This window comes from Pithys albifrons, chromosome 5, assembly GCF_047495875.1.
Source record: "Pithys albifrons albifrons isolate INPA30051 chromosome 5, PitAlb_v1, whole genome shotgun sequence".
Lineage (NCBI taxonomy): Eukaryota > Metazoa > Chordata > Aves > Passeriformes > Thamnophilidae > Pithys > Pithys albifrons.
The window spans coordinates 51,756,338-51,776,895 of NC_092462.1; the positions used below are offsets into that span (position 1 = coordinate 51,756,338).

General features: G+C 41.9%; 1 protein-coding gene across 9 annotated transcripts in view; it reads left to right on the forward strand.

Annotated features, from left to right (window-relative positions):
- Nucleotides 1–20,558, forward strand: part of RBM47 (RNA binding motif protein 47) — an 81,851-nt gene that overhangs the window by 13,963 nt on the left and 47,330 nt on the right. For 3 of the 9 annotated variants that reach the window (XM_071556596.1, XM_071556597.1, XM_071556608.1), the window contains exon 1: nt 9,205–9,226. The exons of the other annotated variants lie outside the window; for them this stretch is intronic. The gene's annotated coding sequence lies outside the window, so the exon portion shown is untranslated. Of the gene's footprint in view, nt 1–9,204; nt 9,227–20,558 lie in introns of those variants that run through there. 9 annotated transcript variants of the gene reach the window in all.

Consider the following 20,558-nt stretch of genomic DNA (forward strand, 5'->3'; position numbering starts at 1 on the left):
ATCTGCTGCTGTGTTAGCTGGTGGACAAAGGAGGGGAAAATGTGGAGAGAAAGCTGGAAAAAGTAAATGCTTTCTCAGATTGGTTTTGTTGAGGTTTTTTTTTAAATAAAAACTTGAGGCCAAGCAAGTAATTTCCCTCAAAAATTTAAATCACGTTCTGAAATTTAAAAAATGAAGAGTTCTGGTTGACTCTGTCATGGCAGCTATCAATGGCACATTGTTAATTCCTGTTAGAGTGGCAAAGCTGCAAAACAAATAACAGTATGTCCTTGAGTGCACCAGTTCTGTACCTGACAGGTTTTCTTTTTTCACCCTGTTGCATAATGCTGGCACACACATCTGACACGTAGCGTATGAAACTGTCTGGGTAGGGCTTGATCCTGCTTCCATTCAAGTCAAGGGCAATACTCTTCCAGTTCTCAGCAGAGGCAAGGTCATGGTGTGCACTGGAGCTGATGGCAGCCTGATTGGGAAGTCAGGCAGCAATACTTTGGAATAGGTCAGCTCTCTCCTGCTCTAGTTCAATCCTACCTGCACTCATGCTAGGACTAAACATTTGAAATCCTATAGCAACTAATGACTTTCATCACTTGTCTGTTGTTTTTCTCAGATTTATTTCCTCAAAAGAAAACAAAAAAAGGAAAAAGAAACCTTAGCAATTATTTCCTCCTGAAATACATACATACAGAAAACAACATAGTGATTTTCTTGTACTCTGTGTTTGTCAGTCTCAGCCAAGCATGGTGTGTAGGTGTTATGTGATTTAAAAAAATAAGATGAAATGTGGGTGGGACTGAAAATGCAGTTGTTATTATTCATCTGTTTATGCCATCATACACGTGTGATCAGGCTGTGATCTTGTGTAGCAGCCTAGGAACCTATGGATTGCTTGAATCATCCTCCTGTAAAAGGGCCAGGAGATGTGTTATTTAATACTTCTACTAGATCGGCAAGATTTGTATGTACTACATTTGTATTTCATAGCTACAGCCAGCATCAGCCCACACATGGGATGAAACATCAGCATAGAAATCTGTACCTGTACTTTTTCCCTTACAATATGCAAGTTCATCAGGATTCCAGCTAGGGTGAAAATATGTGTAAACAGCACACTTACCAAAAAGTGAAAATATTGTAAAAATAAAACTATTTTTATGTGTGGGTCAAGTTTGCAAAAAAGTCTGATCTGTATAAAAATAAAAATTCCAAGGAAAATATTTTCCACTTTTCAATTTGGAGCACTTTATGTGGAAATTGAAGAAACTTTTGAAGTGCTACAGAGAAAAAATTAAACTGAAATTTACTTTTTAATTTGGTTGAGAAAAGCAAGTAAAAAGTATCTTCACTGTTTTTTTTCCCAGAGTCAATTTGTTATAGAAACAAAAAAGGTTGTTTCTACACCTCTATTTTTGATATTTTTACCTTCCCAAAAGGAGTAAATTTCTGGCACTGGATCTTGAGTGCCAAGCCATTCTCAGCTAGTTAGAGTAGGGAGATTTTTCCTTGGAGTTCAATCATGAATGCTCCTTCAACTCCGTGGAAACTTACTTGTGATATACACAGAGTATCCAGAAATATTAGGTATATCTCCCTTATCATGTTTTCGCAGGCTCAACCACATTCCTGCTTCCACAGAGAGCAGTTCTTCTAGCTGCAGGCAGTACAAACTTGTTGCAGTGCTAATTATTTGATCATCTGCCTCAATATTTCCAGATGTAAAGGATTTCTTTCTTTTCGTTGTTAAAAGAAGGAGTTTGGTTTTCTATCTCTGTTCCCCATTAGCCACATCTCTGCTAGTAAATCAAATGTGCCCAGAATTGCTCTCTGGCACAGAGGCTCATTGCCTCCAGAGGAGGATGCTGTTTTGCCTGCCAAAACCAAATGACTGCACTCAAACTCTGTGTTAGGAGCAATCCAGAGCTCACCCTAGCACTCAGCCTCTACCTCGGAGAGTGATATCTGCCCTCTGGTTTGGGCAACTGGTATTTAAATTATGTGGGTCTAGAGCATGCCAGGGGCTATTCTGGACCTTAAAAGGTGCAATTGGTTTCCAGCATCCAGGAAAGCTCACTGATGTGATTTGACATCATTTACTTCTCTGGAGGTAGTTCTTACATCTCCTCCTTCCTTATTGGCACAATCAGCAGAACAGCCTTCTTTCAGAGGCTCCAAAGTCAGGTGCATACTTATTATGTCCCCAAGCAAAGTTCAAATAAAAGTATAATTAGTGCTAGCAGCTTTAACAGGTGTTCTGGTAGGGGAGAACTGAGCAATGCAGATAAAAACCTGGAATCCATGGGATGTCTGCCCAGAAAGAAGCAGTGAAACAAAGCAGAATGGCAGGTAGCAGCAGATGCTGACAGAGAGGGCTGCTGGCTGCTGCTGAACCGAGTGGTTTCACTGGGAATACAGTCAAGAATTTCTAAGCAGGCATAAGACATGAGTCTGTTTTGAAAGGGGGAGGAGGAGGCTGAAGGCTCTAAGGGCCTCGTTTTGGTGGGGGTTTTTTGTAGGGAAGAAACATTTGTTCAGAACAAATATACTGTGAATCTAACCTCAATTTTCCCTAATCTGTCCTTACTAGGGATGTTATTGCAAGCAGTTCCTTATCAGGAGAAGAAAACAGTTGACTCTTGATTCCCATGGAAATGCAAAGGGCTCTGATTCTTTATAAATGAGAGCCCCCTGGAAGAGTAGGGTAGAAGGTCTTTGAGAGACACTGACTTCCCAGTTGGTCAGTATAACAACAATGAGACTCAGCTAGTTTCTCAATTAAGTAGCTCACAATCCTTCTGATCAAAGTGTGGAGTTGTGTTGTGCTTAGCCCGCTTCTGGCATTATTTATACATACCTGTATAGTCAATGGGCTATAGTAGTAAACCTACAGGATAATAGAAAATACCTTCATTTCCTTTACAAAAAGAATACAGGAGAACAAGGCCAATTTTAATCAAATCTGGTTTTGCCACCTGTATGTAGAATAAATATATTCCCCTGTTGCATAGTAATATTGAATTCAAGCGAGCACTGTTTCTGATAGGATACAACTGATTTAACTGTCATCTGAGACTTTTGCTTCACAAATTAATTTTGATATCCACTCCTTTCACCCACAGACACTAGGATAGCATTTTTAAGAATTAACAGCAACAACTTTGTTTCTCAGTTATGTCTAGTTTAACTAACATCTAATCCTCTTAGCCCTTATACCCTCACAAACAGGCATTTGTTTGGCTAAAAACTTTTCATTAGCCCAATCACATGGAGCAGGTATTTAACAACCCCAAGGCAAACCGATTTTAGACATCAGAGGTGTCTCACCACCAGATTGGGAGAGCACATTCTAGGAGCCCTTTGCTGCAGCCTGCAGAACTTGAATAACAAGGTTGGTGAGTGGCTGGCACCCAGTTTTTCTACATAAGTGGGCAGCATTCTTTAATGATAATTTGCCAGCTCCAAACACTGTTTTGTGATCCTTCACTAGCCCCTCATCTCTGCTCTCTCTCCAAAGCAGCCCCTCAGTTTGTGCTTGCAGACATCCAGCCAGCTCTGAAGAGAGGCAAGGATCTCATTGAATTGGTAGAACTGGTGAAGACCTGGCAGGTTACTGGAAAAAATAAACATGTTAACAGACTGAGGATTGAACCTGTTGAACTTTGATCCTAGTAATTTGAATCCAGAAAAAACACAGCTTGAGCAGCATATAGGTCCTAATCCAGAAAGGACAGGGTCACAGCTGCAGGACAGGCAAGGCTGGGAGGAAAATGCTGATGCCAACAGGACCTGTGCTCCTGTGGCATGTGAAATCAATGACAGAAGGAGTGGCTATCACAAAGCAGAAGAATGGACACCAGTGAAAAAGCAAAAGTAAATGCTTGCATTAATATGCTAAAGATGTAAATTATTAACTCGAGACTAGCTCTGCCATGGAACCAGGGCCACGACTGTGCAAAGCCACCACGGAACATCCATAAGTGATTCTTGGGACTAAGCTCTTTCTCCAGCAGTCTCTCTCAGAGGGATCCTTTGAGCATTTAGCAATGCTCCTCAAGCAAGTGTCTGGAGAAACGAGCAATTTTTTTTTGATCAGCTAAGAGTGGAGGGAAAGACCATGAGTGGTCACTCACTGGGGTATCACTTCACTGCACTTTTCCAGGTGTATCATCTTCCCCTATTGTGTCTGTCCCTGTGGAGTTCTTGAAACAGCTGTCAGTAGGAGTGATGCTGACCAAATCACCCTTGCTGAGTGTGCTCCTATGGAATTATTTTTGGCCTATTCTCACATTAAACTTGCTTTGGAAGATCTCAAAACATAATAGAAATAAATAAGTAAATAAATGAGAAATAATATCAGCATCTTCTATTTAACTTTAAAGTTGTAGAGAGGAGAGTCCTCCATATCTACCCCTTTCAGCCTGACTTTGCAGTATCATGAGAGCTTCCCTAGGCATCAGCTTTAACTAACTGCAAATTAACCTGAGGTATTTGATACATTTGTCCCAACATTCTCCACATACTCATTCCTGGCTCCAGCTGCTCCTCTTTAGGATGCCTATGCTTACTCTCAGAGCTGGGTGACCCTGCTTCAGCAGGGGAGCAGATGCCTGGAAGGCTTGTATAGGGAGCAGGACACAATGCTCTTTGGGGATACCTCAGCACCCACAGGCCTGTGAGGAATATGGCTGGTCAAGCCGTTTTTTACAGGTGTGGTTATGCTGTGAACAACTAAAAATGTCCTCCTGTCCCAGTACAGGAGGAAAAGCAGGTAGCCATATAGTCCACATATAAACACAGGATACCTGGTTTAAACATAGCTAGACATAAAATCAGTTTTAAAAGCAAATAATTCTGATGAATGGATGTAAAATCAATTGAAGGTGTTTTACCTGAACAAGACCTGCATGATCCGGTCCATTACAGAAAACTTCTCTTTTACTGAGAGAAGTTAAAATAGCAAAACTGTGAAGTACTAGAAATCACTCCTTAGGACGCCAGCTTTTAAAACAGTCTGCTGACTGAGCTCATCACCTAATCACTTTCAGAGGGCAGCTGAAAGCTTACAGAATCTACTCAGTTGGGTTATCTATCTCAGTAGCACCACATGCAGAATTTGCAGACAGCAATAAATATCTGAGTGCTCTCAGTGTTGATGATGCTCATAATATTAAAAAGTCCTCTTTCTGTCTTACTTACAGCTAACTGAAAGCAAGTCATAAGCCAAATGAAAAAGTGGCAGAATGGTGTGATGGAAAGGAAATATGATGTCAGGTAGTATAATTAAAAGCCAGTGAGTGAATCTAAATATTGAGGGGATCTCTAGCTTTAATAGCCCCAGTGTAGTACAGCAAGTAAAGCAAAATCATGGTACTTCACAGAGTAGTATGAAGACAGCAATTGTGAGAAAAGAGCAATTCAGCACTTGCACACTGGTGATGAAGTTTTTGGGATCACCAAGATGTGCCTCCCTGCTGTGCTCAGCACACTTGGAGTCCAACCAGTGAGTGTGAAGTTTTGCAGCAACAATGTGCAGAGATTCTGGGCAAGAAGAAAAATTTAGTGAATTCTCTAATCCCTTGGAAACAAGCAGCAGAAACCTACATGTGATACTCAGCTTCTGGCTGAGTAGACTCAGGCTGAGACTAACATGGGGGTTTCTTTGATTCAGGTCTATAAAATCCAGGGTGGTATGGAGTGGGTGCGTGGGGGTGAGCTCTTTGCAGTCAATGCAAGAGGTAGTAACTCTTAGACAAAGCTTTAGGAGCAATTTTCAGAATAAAAGGAGGTATTTCTTCATGCAGCAATACTGGATCTGTGAAACTCTTTCCCAAAGGGTGTGACAGTTGCAGTAATTTTTATCAGACACTCAAACGAAGGCTGGGCAAGTACTTGGAAGAGAGGTCCACCATTGGGCAAACTAGACCAGGCTCAAGCAGTCCCCTAAGCTGAAAAGGGTTGGAGAATGAAAGAGGACTTGCAGAAAACATCACTTCTGTTCATACTATTCTTGCTATTCTGCAGAGGTCAGTTTGTGGTACTGCTGCAGACAGGTTACTTGGCTATATGAGCCCCCAAAAATCTGAAATAACAGCAGTGTTCTTATATTTTTATGTGGATGGTAAGTTAATTGTGTACTAGTTTTCTGATGTGTAGGTGAAATCAAGATGTTTTGTCTTCCCATCTGTGTCCGAACTGGAGGGGAGAGCACTGCAGGAGGCAGTGGTACCAAAGTACCTATGGGGAAGCAGGTAATTCCCTCAGAGACACCATGGCTACAGGTATCAGGTGCTTAGGAAGAGAGGAGGAGTAGGGCTTTGTGGCAAGAGCAACATTGCATGGTGGTGTATTTTGCCTGAGGCTCCAGTAAGGTACAGACTATGCTTTGCAAAGCTGTGCTGACCACATGGGTTGTAGTGTTCCAAATTATTTACACTAGGAAGGTTTTTTAACCCTGTTAAACTAGCCTAACAAGACTGGCCTAGCCAAGAGCACCTTCTTTGTGTTCTCTGCCCCATTTTGTCCCTCTTTTTGTGCATAGGAAGACTCAGAACTGTGCTTACTTTTATGAAACTAAAATAATTTTTGAAAAGTTTATGGGTTAACAAATGACCCCGAGTTTTTCCTTTGTCTGCTAAATAAGTAAAACATCACAGCAATACAGCAAAACTTGTATTGCCCTTGTGCTTGAGAACATAGAGCAAGAAACATTATACTCAGTAGTTTAAATTAACTTGCTTATCTTCAGACCACCAGAAAAACAAGCATTATTTATTCCTCTCTTTTATACTGCAGCAATGATAAATACTTTGTTAAAGCATCAGTACAATTCCATTGCCTTAAAGTCTCAAGCTGTAGAAAGGAAAAATTCTGACAAGCTGTTTCTGGCCTACTGTGTTTTGCCTGTTTGTCATCTGAGTGCTGATGTGGCAAAGTACATGCAATGTGTTATGAAATAAGAAAAAAATCACTGTGATATTACTATTGCTTAGTAATTAAAAATATTTAAATGAACACTAATTTTTTTTAAATATAGTAAATTATTTTTATTTACACATACTTTTTGGAAAAATGATACTGCAGGTTTTGTGCAAAATCATGAGAATTGTGTTAAATATGTGCACATATATGTCATCATAAGTGGTTAGTTTCCTTTCTGTGGCTGCAGGGAATTAAAGCCTGTTTCATGTGGCCTTTTTTGAGATCTGTACATATCTGTACTGTCTGGAATACAGGCTTTTATAAGAAGTTTTATAAATGGTATCTGCATTGTTTAGGTTGGGTTAACTGCTATAGCATTTTTGGGTTTTGTCTCAGAGGAGATGAAGCAATTTAGTCACATTGCTTGAAGCTTTGCTGTGAAGCCCTCAGATAATAAGCACAGTATAAGAATGTATCTGAAATAGTACAGCTACCTTGACTCTAGTGGAATTATGCTAACTTGCCTTAACAAAGAATCCAGATTCATTAGGTTAAAAGAAGTTGTCTCAAATCATAATCTGATACTCCAGAGAACTTGGTGGACTCTGGTTGTTATGTCAGTTTGCATGGTATCAATTTTTGGGTTAGAAATGCAAGCATTTCAGGATTGGATATTCCTTCAACATCTTATTCACAACGCAATAAAGACCATGGAGACACAGGTTTCTAAAAGAATATTGTCAATAATATGAAAGGGCTGAATCCTCTTTTTGAGTGACTACCATAGTCCCCCATCTCCTTCTTTACTCAACAGAAATTAAATCAGTCAAAAATTTTTAGAAATCCATTTCCCAGGGATATGTGTTTTTGATGAGGCTGTGAGAATTCCTTTCACCTTCTCTGGAACATCATTTATCTTCTTTCTTTCTTTGCATATACTACTTCAAATAGGCCTACAGATGGCAAGGGAGGGATTTTGGTAGAACTAAGGCAATACAACCACCTTGACTCTATTTCCAGTTAGTGAATAGAAGGAACAGAGCCTCTAGGACTAAACAGACATGGATTCCCTGTGTTGGCCTATCCACAGCATTCAGGGGATGCTAACCCAGGGCATGGGACATATTAGACTGTTTGCCCACTAGAAATAAGTTCCCTTAGAATACCCACCAACAGCTCTGGTGGCTGCAGAGGTCCAGAAGCTTGCAGAGCTCCTGACAACCAACACCATCATGAGTAGTGCAGAGATGGAGTGAGTTTTGTGTAAACAGTGGCAATTCCTCTATACGACTCTGGGGTTTTAGATTTGTTTCTCCTTTGCTTCTCCCCCTCAAAGACAGAGCACCACAGGTGGCAGATTTGCATACCAAAGGAACTACGAGCTACCATTTTATTTTCTGTTCTTTAACAAAGAATGCAATCAACAAGATGCTAACACTCAAAAACACTGACTAAGACGCTGATGAAAATGAAGTTTCAGCAAGTCTTAATCCATGTGCCATTTTTTTGCAGAGGATCACTCTGCCACCCAGTCCAACAATTCACAGTCTGGAATTTCAGGCTTATACACAGTGTGATCCCATAGGCTTATATTCATCAACACTCTACCTGGTGCATGTTTTTAGTGAGCTTAGCACTGTAAGAAAATATTGGTTGACACTGATGATTTACTTAACTGCAAGCAAATGAAATTGTGTTCAACCTACCAGTGAAGTCACATCAGCCAAGAACTAGAAATGTGCTCAGTAACTAGGATTCAATCATAACTGAACTGTAGCGACCTCTGTAGTAGAATCTAAGTGTCAAATGAGCACATGAAGAATGACAACAAATCCAAAAGGTGCAATTTTTCATCCCTCTGTGCTTCTTTTTGTTTATTTAGATTGGCTGAGTTGCCCTCACTTGTTTGTGTCTAGGAGTGACAATGTTCCAACATGCCACTGCCTTCGCTCCTGAGAGAGGCCTGATGTGAAGAAACACCCTACCTTTCCCCTGAATATGTTGGGGTTACAGCTCAGCCCCATCGGGGTGGCAGGCACTCCCCGGCTACTGGCTGCTCTCCCAGCATTCTCCTGGCCACACTGGAAGCGAACGTCAGGGTGGGGAGAGGATCACAAAGATCTGCTTGATGGCAGCTCTCAAGTCCAGCTCTTGAACCAGTGTCCCAGCCTAGACACGAGGTTACAGAGAGGAGTGAGGCTGGTCAGACGTGATGCCAGCTGGGAGGGCAGGCTATGTGCCGTACCTGTGCAAAAGACACTGCAACAGCAATTCCTACTTTGGCTCAAAGAGACCTAGTGTCTCACAGGAGGTAATGTATTACTTTTAATGAAGCAAATATAAATGGGAGACAGGAAATTGGGCCCAAACCAGACACAGCAGAGATGTTGTTGTTTGTTGTGTCGGACCTGTTCTCGTCCTTTGCAGTTCTTCATTTTTGAGCAATCTTGTGCCCCTGCTGCCAGTCCAAGCAATGGGTGAGGATATGAAACATTTTCATGATCTAGATCCATTTTTAATTTTAATTATTAAATAGATGAGAACATTCTGCCTTTTCCTAGGATGATTGGTACTTGCTGCTGGTACTCTTGGACACAGTGCTGTACTTTAGTAGGAAGAAAATCTTTAGAAGTGGCTAAGACACTCAGTTTCCCATCCCTGTTTTTAACAAGTAACTGACTATGAATGAGATCAGGTAAAGGCATTCTATCACTCAAAATCGTCACAGTAACCGTAGTGAAACCAAGTATTATTTTTTTCATTTCTGACTTTAATTATTTCAGAGGTCTCCTTCAGAGCTGACTGTATGTCAGAGGAGGTGGAAACACCATGTGAAAATACAAGTGAGCTGGAATTCCTTCGAGGGAAAGGCTAAGCAAGTGTATGCAGTTGAGAGCATTTAAAAGCCTACAAGTACATAGCTGTAACATGAAATACTGACTATCACTGCAGAATACTTGAGGGTTTTTCCAAAATACCAATCAAGTTTGGGTCTAGGTTCAGGTGGTAAGTTGTTAAAGAAAATGGAAAGTACGATCAATTACAAAAAAATCCTGTTAAAAGGTTTGTAATACCATTTTCATACTTGGAGACATTGCCAGGATACTAAGAGTTTGTTTGAGTTCAGAATTGGTTATTTTGATGGTGATAAATTGAGTGACTGTTAGACTGTGTCTAGCAATCTTTACTAAGTCATCATTTAAGACTTTTCTCATGATCTAGTGATGCTTGGAGTCTTGGTAATAATTAAAATATGATTTGTCATCTGTCTTCATAGTGAGCTGTAAAATTCCTTTAGGACTCTGTACGTTACTTCAGAACAACTATTTCCATACATCTATTCCGTTGTTTAAGAAACAACAAAAATAGTGTAGCTATCTGTGACTGATATGCAGTACCATAGAAATGACCCAGCTAGGAGTACACAACACAGGCAAAACTTCAGTGCTCTTCAATGTCCTTGTGAAATAAATGGAGCTATGTTGGAACAAATGAAATTATTTCAGGTGTTTAAATCCTCACTGGTTATTAAGGTTAGATTTTGAAACTTCAAAGTCAAGGAGTGCACCCTCAGCAAATTTGCAGATGGCACAAAGCTGAACTGTACACTTCACATGTCTGAGGGACAGGATGACATCCAGAGGGACCAGGATCAAGTCTATGGGGACCTGGGTCAGGGAAACTCCCAGTATTAATACAGGCTGGAGGATTGACAGTGGCCCTGTAGATAACAACTTGGGGGTGCTGGTGGATGAGAGGCTGGACATGAGTTGCCAATGTCCTTTCAAAGACCAGAAAGTCAACCATATCCTGGGCTGCATCAAAAGAAATGTGGCCAATAGGTTGAGGGAAGTAATTCTCCCCCTCTACTCAGCTCTAATGAGACCGTACCTGGAGTACTTCATCCAGATCTGGAGGTCTCAGCACAGAAGGGATATCAACCTGCTGGAGTGAGTCCACTGGAGGGCCATGAAAGCAATCACAGGGCTGGAACACCTCCTGTGAGAAAACTCTGAGAGTTGGGGACATGGTCCTGAGCAACCACATCTAGCTGGAGATGCACCTGCTCATTGAAGGGGGCTGGACTAAGTGTCCTTTAAAGACCCCTTCAAACGCAAACTATTCTGTGATTCTATAATTCTGAGATCTGGCTATAGTACAGATGAAGCTCAACTCAAATGCAAACTGTTGTACTCCAAGAAGTTTTCTTCTAAGCAGAAGTCTTGCAAGAACAAACTAGTCCTGTGTGTCCCTCTATCTATCACTGAAAGCACACTATGTAATTCCAGTTTTAATATAAATCAAGTCCAAGCCACAGAGCTGAATTGTAGCCTGCATCTAAGCCAGACTGAGACCCAAACAACCACAAATATCTATGCCTTTGTTTATAAGTAGATAGAACCTTTTTCACTGAAATACATATATTGAGCAGCTCCTGATTTCATAGTAGTGAGTAGAGCAGGGTTTTGTATGTCAGCTCTCAAAATACAGTGTCTGCCTAAACTGAAATGTTACAATATGAATTTTGCATAATCTGGTGAAAGGTTTTTGAATTCTAAAATATTAAGCAGGAGCAAGATTAATTTTGTAACTTGGGAGTTTGAATCATAATTTTCCCACAAGCCATGCTGCAAGCCTTGGGACAGCCACACTGAAGATCAATTTGCCACTGAGCTCAGAAAATGCATCAATGTGCTTGCCAGAGTAGACATTACAGATTTTCTCTTAAATCATTCCTTCACATGGAAAAACAAATCCACTTTCAGTGTTAATGGAAGATTTAAAAAATAGAAATACCATAAAACTACTCTGGGAAACTGACAGACTGGCTAAATGCTGCAGTTTTCTGGTACAGAACATTGTGTTACTCAGTTCTCCAGTTTTAATACAATAGACAGGAACTCTACAAGCATAAACTCTTACTGGTTGTGTGTGCATAGGAGTAAATGATATCTGGTTTTAGTCCTTACACGGGACAAAACTAAGTTTAGCAAAATATTTTATTTGCACATGTGATGTAGCTATTGTAGAGAAGATATTGGTGGTTCTTTTAGGTTCCTTTTATGTGAAGACTTTTAGTAAGTATGAAAATTTGCTTGGGGCTATTTTTATCATAAACAGGAAAAAGGTTCATTGTTTCATTTTTCTTCCTCAACCATTACCCCTCCAGTTCCCCCTCCTCCTTTCACCATGGCAGCAGCTCTCCCTGTCCTCCCCGACTCTCCCTGCTGCCTCATCAGCAGCCCATCCCCAGTAGCAGCAGCACCTGTCTGACACTGCACTGATGTTTGTCAAAAAGGGACTGCTGTGTCCTCCAGTCCCTTCAGCCTGCATCCAGCGTTGCCTGTCTTTCCTCCCCCTGGTTGACTACCTGCAGACATGCTGCTTGCTTTTGTTTTCCTCTGCAGATTGTGCCCTTCAGGCTTTCTCCAGCTGTCCTGGGGATCTCTCATTTTTCAGTAGTGACTGTCTTTGGATGTCCCATGTCCCTGGTAGATTTCTGCCTTCTCAGCCTCACTGCTTTGCTTCACTTACTGAGTTATCCTGGTCACAAAAATGCCCACCATCTGATCAGATGCCCATAAGTAGTTTATTTTCTGGTCTGAACTCTCAGGGCTTTGGTTTTCCCATCTTGTTCTACTTGGAATGGTTGACATCCTGCCAGCTGTCTCAGAACCAGCTCCAGCACACAAGTAATTTTGTCCCTAACCTCCTTCATTTTCTGTGGTCAGATTCTGTCGCTCTGTCCTCGCCAGCTCTTTTCCTTTTCTCTCTCTCTAGATGGACTCCGTCAGTTCCACCTTTGAGTCAGGATGGCTTCCAGCACCCAGCACAGTGGTGCCAGATGCCTGGATTGAAAGCAGACTACCCACCAATTCTTCCTTCACCCAGGGACTAAATGTCCTTTTGGTTATGTTCTTCCAGTACTCTATTATTTTACCTGACTCACAAGCATTTCTTCAGATCCATCATCTACACATCCTGTACTTACTACTTCCTCTTTCCAATTCAACCCTCATTTTCTCCCTTCTCACAAGCATTACTAGGTCTCATCAGTTGTCCCTCCAAAACAACTTACCTTAACCCAGCAACTAGGTTGCCTCATCCTATTTTTAATTTCCCTTCAGAAATTGTGTATTTCCTCTTATCTTTTCTACATGCAAGATGCCTTCCAGTTCTACCCTGTCTTCCTTTGCAGCAATCACTCATCCTGTAAGCAGTTTGCAACTCCCGTTCCTCCTGAACCATGTCTGTTCATCTCTGTGATTCTCTATTAACTTCCTTCAAGACAATTACCCAGGCATCCTCAATCTAACTCATGTTTTTATGGTAACCCATCTACCTCCAGCTATGTCTTAGCCATGCTGTTATTTCCGCGTACCATCTTCCCTTCAAGTTGTTTCTGTTTCAGGAACCCTCTGTTGGGTTCCCTCAAAAGAGAGGATCAAGAGGCAGCCAGACATCTCTCAAGGGCAGATGATAGGAAAATCACAAAGCAAGAGTTCCACTGTGTGGATCAGACCTTCAGACCTTCATCCCATTCCTTTACAAATGGTTTTTTTTGTGCCTTGAATTTGATGATAAAGTGGATGTAAGTGCTGTAAAAGGCATCTGTGTACTGAAGTTTAGGGATGTTTTGGGCTGCATGGAGATAATTAAGAAGTAAATAATATCTTCCAAATATGCAAGTACAGTCCTTGGGAACCAGTCTCACAGATACCTGTATTGGTATCTCCTGAGAGTCTGAGCAAGCAAATAAGAACAAAAAATATTTCATTCATCTGCTTGGCAGTATATTCTGGAAGGGCTGATTCAGACCCAGCTTTTCAACTCAGCTATAAAATCTCTGTATGTACTATCTTCTTAACTGTTATTTTAAAATAGAAATGTTACTTGTCTCTTGGGGTTCATTCAAAGCAACTTGCTGCATTTGTGGAGTCTAATGAAGATATTCCATGTTATCAAATGTTAGGCACTGAATTTGACAGCATATATTGCCCGAGTTTAACAGAATGTGCTAAGGACAGTGCTAAGAAGTCTGTTTGATGCTAAAATGGCTACAGGCTAGTTTCAGTTCCAATGTTAATGCCCAAGAAAGTAGAATTAAGGCATTGTTAGCAACACATTTATTCTCTTTTATTAAAAATTCTTACTTTTTAGAGGTCCACGTGCCCAGTCAGCTCTCACAAAGCATTTTAAAACCTAATGTATTTTGACATAAAGAGATATAATAGATAATAAATAAATAAATACTTAGATATAGGCAGACAGCCCATAGATGTGGATTCAGTATTCCCCAGTATAAAATAAACACTTTTATTCCTATCTTAAAGGGGAAGAAAGATGTTACATATCAAGGTGTGGCTTATAATTGTTTAATTCAAATGCATGATGTGTGTATTTAACCAAGTAATTAAAAATGTCTTAATTGAAATGGAGGTGGGAGAAATTTCTCTTCATAGAAATATCCATTTAAAGGAAAAATATTAGGAAAGACACTATGCTGATATTAGGGTTGTTTCATTTGAAAGTTTTCCATTTTGCAGGCAATAGTCACAGAAACTTATAAGTAATTTAATGCATTGTATATTCTACCTGTCCTTCATGTCTGGTAGCACATTGTGTGGCAAGTGGCACCCACTGTAAAAGACTCCCTATGGACCCTGCCTGGATGCTGTAGGACACTGGGAATTTTGGAAGCTCAGTGACCTGTGCTGGTATTTGCAGTGCTCAAGCACAGGCTGAGAGAGGTACTTGTTTATAAGGATCTTATTTATAAAATTGTTCTGCTCTTCTTGACTCCTCTTGTGGCACCTGTACCCATGTAATATATTGGGCTCCATTTTCTAAGCAGGCTTATTTTGGTATCTGAAGTGAGAGTTGGGCTCTTCTAAAAATGTTGTTTAATGTATACTGGTTTTCTCCGTGCAGTAGTGATGATTTTCCACTGCGGGTGAAAAGTTCTCCAGCTTAGCCAGGGTGCTTTTCTGTTGTGCTCCCTGCACACCAATGCACTACAACACTGCTACCTGCACCCAGTGCCATCTCAACGGCTGTTGGAGTAGGTGTGACTGCCAGGCATTCCTTGTGCCCATGGGTGCTCCTGAAGGCATCTCCCCCCAGGCTATTGGCAACCTGTCCATTTGCTCCTCTGCAGCTGGTCTCCACAAGTAGACACAAGTGTCCAGGGATGCAATGGGGACATTGCTAAAGCACTCTAACCACACAGACCCCTCCCAATTGCCCATGGAGGATCCTTACTAAATCAGCACCACCAAAACCTGAGCTTAGCTGAGAGATTTTTGCATTAAAATCAAGCCCATGGGGAATGCACATCTGTGATTTTAAACCATTGCGTTTCTAAGATCCTTTCCTAAGAGCAACTGTGGGTGGCATCATGCAATGTAACAATACATGTAAATGTGGTTGAAAAGCCACAAAGAAGGCAATATTTTGAAATATTTATCTGCAGTGTGAAGTTGCTAAATCACTAGTGTAGTGTGGTCTTTCAAAACACAGATAGAGTAAAAATAGGCCATTCTCCCTGAAAGCTTTGGATGATAAGGTTTTGTAATACTATTTTGGAAAAAAAGCTGCAAATAGGGGAATGAACAAGAAAGGTGGAATGTGTTGGTTTGTTTTTTTGAATGAATACTCTTTTTAGGGAGTTTTCTAGCCTGACATTATATGATTTTGTATCAGCATTGCCTATTCTTTGTTAGCAGCTCTACAGAAACTGCTTGTAAGTACTCTCTCCCATCAACATTGAGTTTCTCTGTGAACCATGAGCACGTTTTCTTATATATCTTGTGTATTTGGCAAGGTCTGTTCCCTCTAAGGGAACAGCAATGACTGAAACTCTTATCCAGTGAAACCACTAGCCAGACAGCTCTGGAATCAGCTAACAGCAGCATTTCATAAATAGTTCCCTTACTATCTCTTTTATAATCTGGAGTAGTACTTTATCTGTTCAGTGCTGAGAACTCATTCCCCAATAGATGAGTATCTACAGGGCATTCTGCTCTAAAAGCTCAGCACAAGATACTAAATTATGGACCAAAGGGATGAGTAGGTATGGCAGGACTGTAGGTCTTACACTGCTGGCATGACTAGGTAGCATTTGCAAGAGCCTGGACACCCAGTCAAACCCACAGCTACAGAGGTGTCCTCATGAGGGCCATGTTCAGGCCACTGTTGAAAAAGCCCTCTCAATTCATGCTTCAGATCTCTTCTGTTTTCCTGTATGATAAAGATCTTCTACAGCTCACAGCGATTATTTTCCCCCTCCCACTTGTTTTTTTAGCAGCAGCTAGTTGCTAGTCCTTCTGCTCCAGAAGGAGGGGACGTACCTCCTGTCAGAGGCGATCAGTGCTGTACCGGTATTTCCTGGGGAGGTGGTTTCAACACGTTGCTTAGGGATGGGTCTGAACATATTCCTGATAGTCCTATATGCTTAGATGGAGGTTCTTTTCTGGGAATGAAAAGTTTCAAATGCCTCCACAATAGACCCTCTTGATCTGCCTGTACCGTTTTCCAAAGCAAGTGTTGCCCTGCAGGATGAAATCCAAATGCATCTGTTGAAAAAGAACTGGAACAAAATTAAATCCCATTTAAGACTCACATAAATTTCCCCTCTGTTACCTGATCTCCACGTTTTATTTGTGTTGTTTGGTCTCTGTGTTGCTATGGTTGCTAACAATTTGAAGGTAAATTGGTATTTCACTGAAAGTGCTTTGTGAGGTTTTGGTGCTTTTTCACTTTTAACATCCATATCTTTTACTTGCTCTGAAACCAGTCTGAAGTTATACGGTGTCTCTATTAAATTAATGTTTGACTTTACAGCCTGTGTCCTGTACTACCCAGCACCTCCTCCATTTGCAGTAAGTAAATACACAAGTGTTACGTTGCCCTTGAAACCTGTGCTCTGTGACAAAGGTTGCACGCTGAGAAGAGACTGAAATGCCAAGTTTCCATGGGTCACAGGCCCTCCTGACAGCCATACATGAATCAGAAACCCACCCCCAGTGATCTGTGAAAGCATGGTGTGGGACACTTTGGACCAGGTGACACAAGGGCAGACTTGGCCACCTGAGAAGCATCCACCTCTCTCTGAGACCTCAGCTGTGAAAACCTCATCCCTGAGAGAGCAAAATGTGTGAATGACAGACTAAGTTTTCTCAAGGTATTAGCTTTACAGGGAAGAATTTTTTCATTGTTTGTGCAACAATGAAAAAAAATGTTTGGTTTCTGTTGTTTTATATCAACTTATCTACAAGGGCAGACTTAGTGGGAGGACCCATCAAATTTTCCACTGTTCTATTTGCCTAAGGTCCCTATCAGGACATGATACAACTTCAGATGTGCTGTAGTAGAGCCATCACTTTTCTGTGGTAGCTTCACCTGGCAGCTACAACTGATAACCGAGTTTCTTTGAAGTCCTTTGGTCTTGGGGAGTCAGTGCTACACATTACTTGACTCTCTGAGGCCTGTACTAAGCTAACATGGTTTGTAGCAGTATTAGTACCATGGAAAAATGAGTATTTGTACAACCTTCCCATAACAGGCAATGACTTTGCCCATGCTGCTAGGCAAACTAAATTGGAGCTGGCTCCATAACCAAGTACCAGTGTGCCACTCTTCCACTTCCAAATCTCACCACTGCAGCCTCAGTTTTCAATCTTGACAAAGACTGGACCATACCATACAGCACAACAGTGGAAAAACTGTATCTGATCCAGATGCATGGGCAGTTCTCCACCATAGTCTTTTGGTGAAATGCTAGTGCAACAAGGAAACACCAACTTGGCAAAAGCAGACATTTTCACAGAAACATGGTCTCTTTCTCCCAGGTTTTTCTGGGAAGACCTGAGAGATCTTGAATGGAGTCCTTAACAAAGTAGAAAAGAGGCTGGACCTCCTCCTTGCCCACCTAGTTCACCTCTCTGGGAGTAGCTGTCCTTAACAGGTGGAGCAACACTGCTATGAGAAATTCCTGCATCGTGGGACTGGTTAAGCAGGGTCTTAAGCCCAGATAAGCACTTTCAGATAAAACCCCTCTTTCTGCCTAGAGATTCAGAGGTGATAGCCATAGTCAAGACTCCAAAAATTTCTGAAATAACAGGATGTTCTTATTTCCACCGGGGAATCAGCAAGGCACTAAGCAGCTAACATAGATCAGAAATTCAAAGAATCACAGAATGCAAAGTTAGAAGGAACCCAAAAGGATCGAGTCCAACTCCTAGCCCTGCATGGAATCATCCCCAAGAGTCACACCATGTGCCTGACAGTATCATCCAAATGCTTCTTGAACTCTGTCAGGCTTGCTGCTGTGACCCCTTCTTCCCCTCACAAGGAAGATGTAACTGCAATGAGGTCTCCCCTCAGTCTCCTGAGTCAAGGCTGAACAGATCAAGTGACCTCAGCTGCTCCTTATACAGCTTCCCCTCAAGGCCCTTCACAATATTCATTGTCCTCCTTTGGACACTCTCTAATGGCTTAATATCTTTCTTATATTATGGTGCCCAAAACTGCACACAATCTTCAAGGTGAGGCTGCCCCGGTGCAGAGCAGAGTGGGACAATCCCCTCCCTTGACAGGCTGGCAATGCTGTGCCTGATGCCCCCCAGGACAGGGTTGGCCCTCCTGGCTGCCAGGGCACTGCTGACTCGTATTCAACTTGCTGTCAACCAGGACCCCCAGGTCCCTTTATGTGGCACTGCTTTACAGCATCTCATTCTCCAGTCTGTACATATATACAGGGTTGCCCCATCCTAGTGCAGAATCTGGCACTTCCTCTTGATGAACTTCCTATGGCTGGTGATTGCCCACTCCTCTAATTTGTCAAGGTCTCTCTGCAAGGCCTTCCTGCCGTCAACGGAGTCAAGAGCTCCTCCTAGTTCTGTGTCATCTGCAAACTTGCTTTGTATCCCTTCCAGCCCTATGTCCAAGTAATTTATGAAGATGTGTAAGAGCAAAGGGCCCAAGATGGAGCCCTGTGGAACCCCACTAGTGACAGGTCACCAGTTTGATGCCACCTCATTCACTACTACCCTCTGTGCTCGACCCATGAGCCAATTGCTCACCACCCCATGATATATTTATACACCTGTGCTGGACAGTTTGTCCAGAAGGATCCTGTGAGAGACAGTGTGGAAAACTACTAAAATCCAAAAGTATTACATTAGCTGACTTCTCTTGGTCAAGTAGGTGGGTTATCTTGTTATAGAAGGAAATCTGGTTGGATGAACAGTACTTCCCTCTCATGAAGCCATGCTGGCTGTGAGCAGTGACTGCATTGTCTTTCAGATGTTTCTCAATACTTTCCAGAACAATCTTCTCCATAAATTTACCAGGCACTGAAGTGAGACTGACAGGCCTGTAGGTTCCAAGGTCCTTCTTCTTGCCCTCCTTGAAAATCAGGACAACATTCACCAGCTTCCAGCCAGCTGGGACCTCTCTGGATTCCCAAGAATGCTCAAAAATCATCCAGAGATGTTTTAGGATGACATCAGCCAGCTTTTTGGGGATTCTGGGATGAATCCCTTCAGGCCTTTTAGATTTGCAGGGATTCAACTGGAGCCGCAGATCCCGCATGATTTCTGGGTCAGCTGGGAATTGATCATTCTCATAGTCATGGTCCTCCAGCTCTGGGCACTGAGATCCCCTTGGTCCATCATCTATGTTGAAGATGGAGGCAAAGAAAGCATCAAACATCTCTGCCTTGTCTCTGTCCCTGTTTGTGAGGTGACCATCCTCATTCTGTAACAGGACACTGATATTTCTATACTGCCTATTGTCATTAATGTATTTGAAAAAACTCTTTTTATTGTCCCCCATATTTCTGGCCAGCTTCAACTCCAGTTGAACTTTGGCTCCACAAATTTTCTCCCTACAGTGGTTAGCAGTATCTCTGTATTCTTGCCATGTTGCTTGACTTTGCTTCAGCTGGGCATACATCTTCCTTTTTTGCCTTTTTTCCAAGAGAAGATCCCTAATCCACCAACCTGCCCTTCTGCCTTGTCTGGTTGACTTCTGACATTTGGGAACTGCCTGCTCCTGTGCCCTTAGGAGGTAATGTTTGAAAAGTGACCAGACTGATGGACCCCAGCACCTGCAAGAACATTTTCCCAGAGGTCCTTACTTACTTATTCCCCAAGCAGCCTGAACTCTCCTCCCCTTATGTTCAGAGCTGAGGTTTTGCTGGCACTTTTCCTCTTGTCAACAGAGATTTTAAACTTGATCACTTCATGGCCACTGTCACAAAGACCACCACTGATCTCCACTTTGCTCATGAGATCCACTCTATTGACAAGGAGCAGATCAAGGAGGGCATTTTTCTGAATCAGCTCCCTTAGGACCTGTTCCATAATCTTGTCATCCATGTTTTTTAGTTTTCTGGCCCAGGTTGAACAAGCTGTGTGATGCTTCCAGTTAATTTCTGGCAAGCTGAAGTACCCCATAAGGACAAGGGCAGCTGACTTCCTCAAAGAATAATTCTTTGACATCATTGTCATTGTCCTGGTTAGGAGGTCAATAGTAGACTCCCACAACGATCCCACATCAACATGATCAGGCAAGTGCCATGCTACAGGCCTGAGAAGCTCTCAGAAGAAGATGGGTCTCTCCCCCTCTCTGGCATGTTC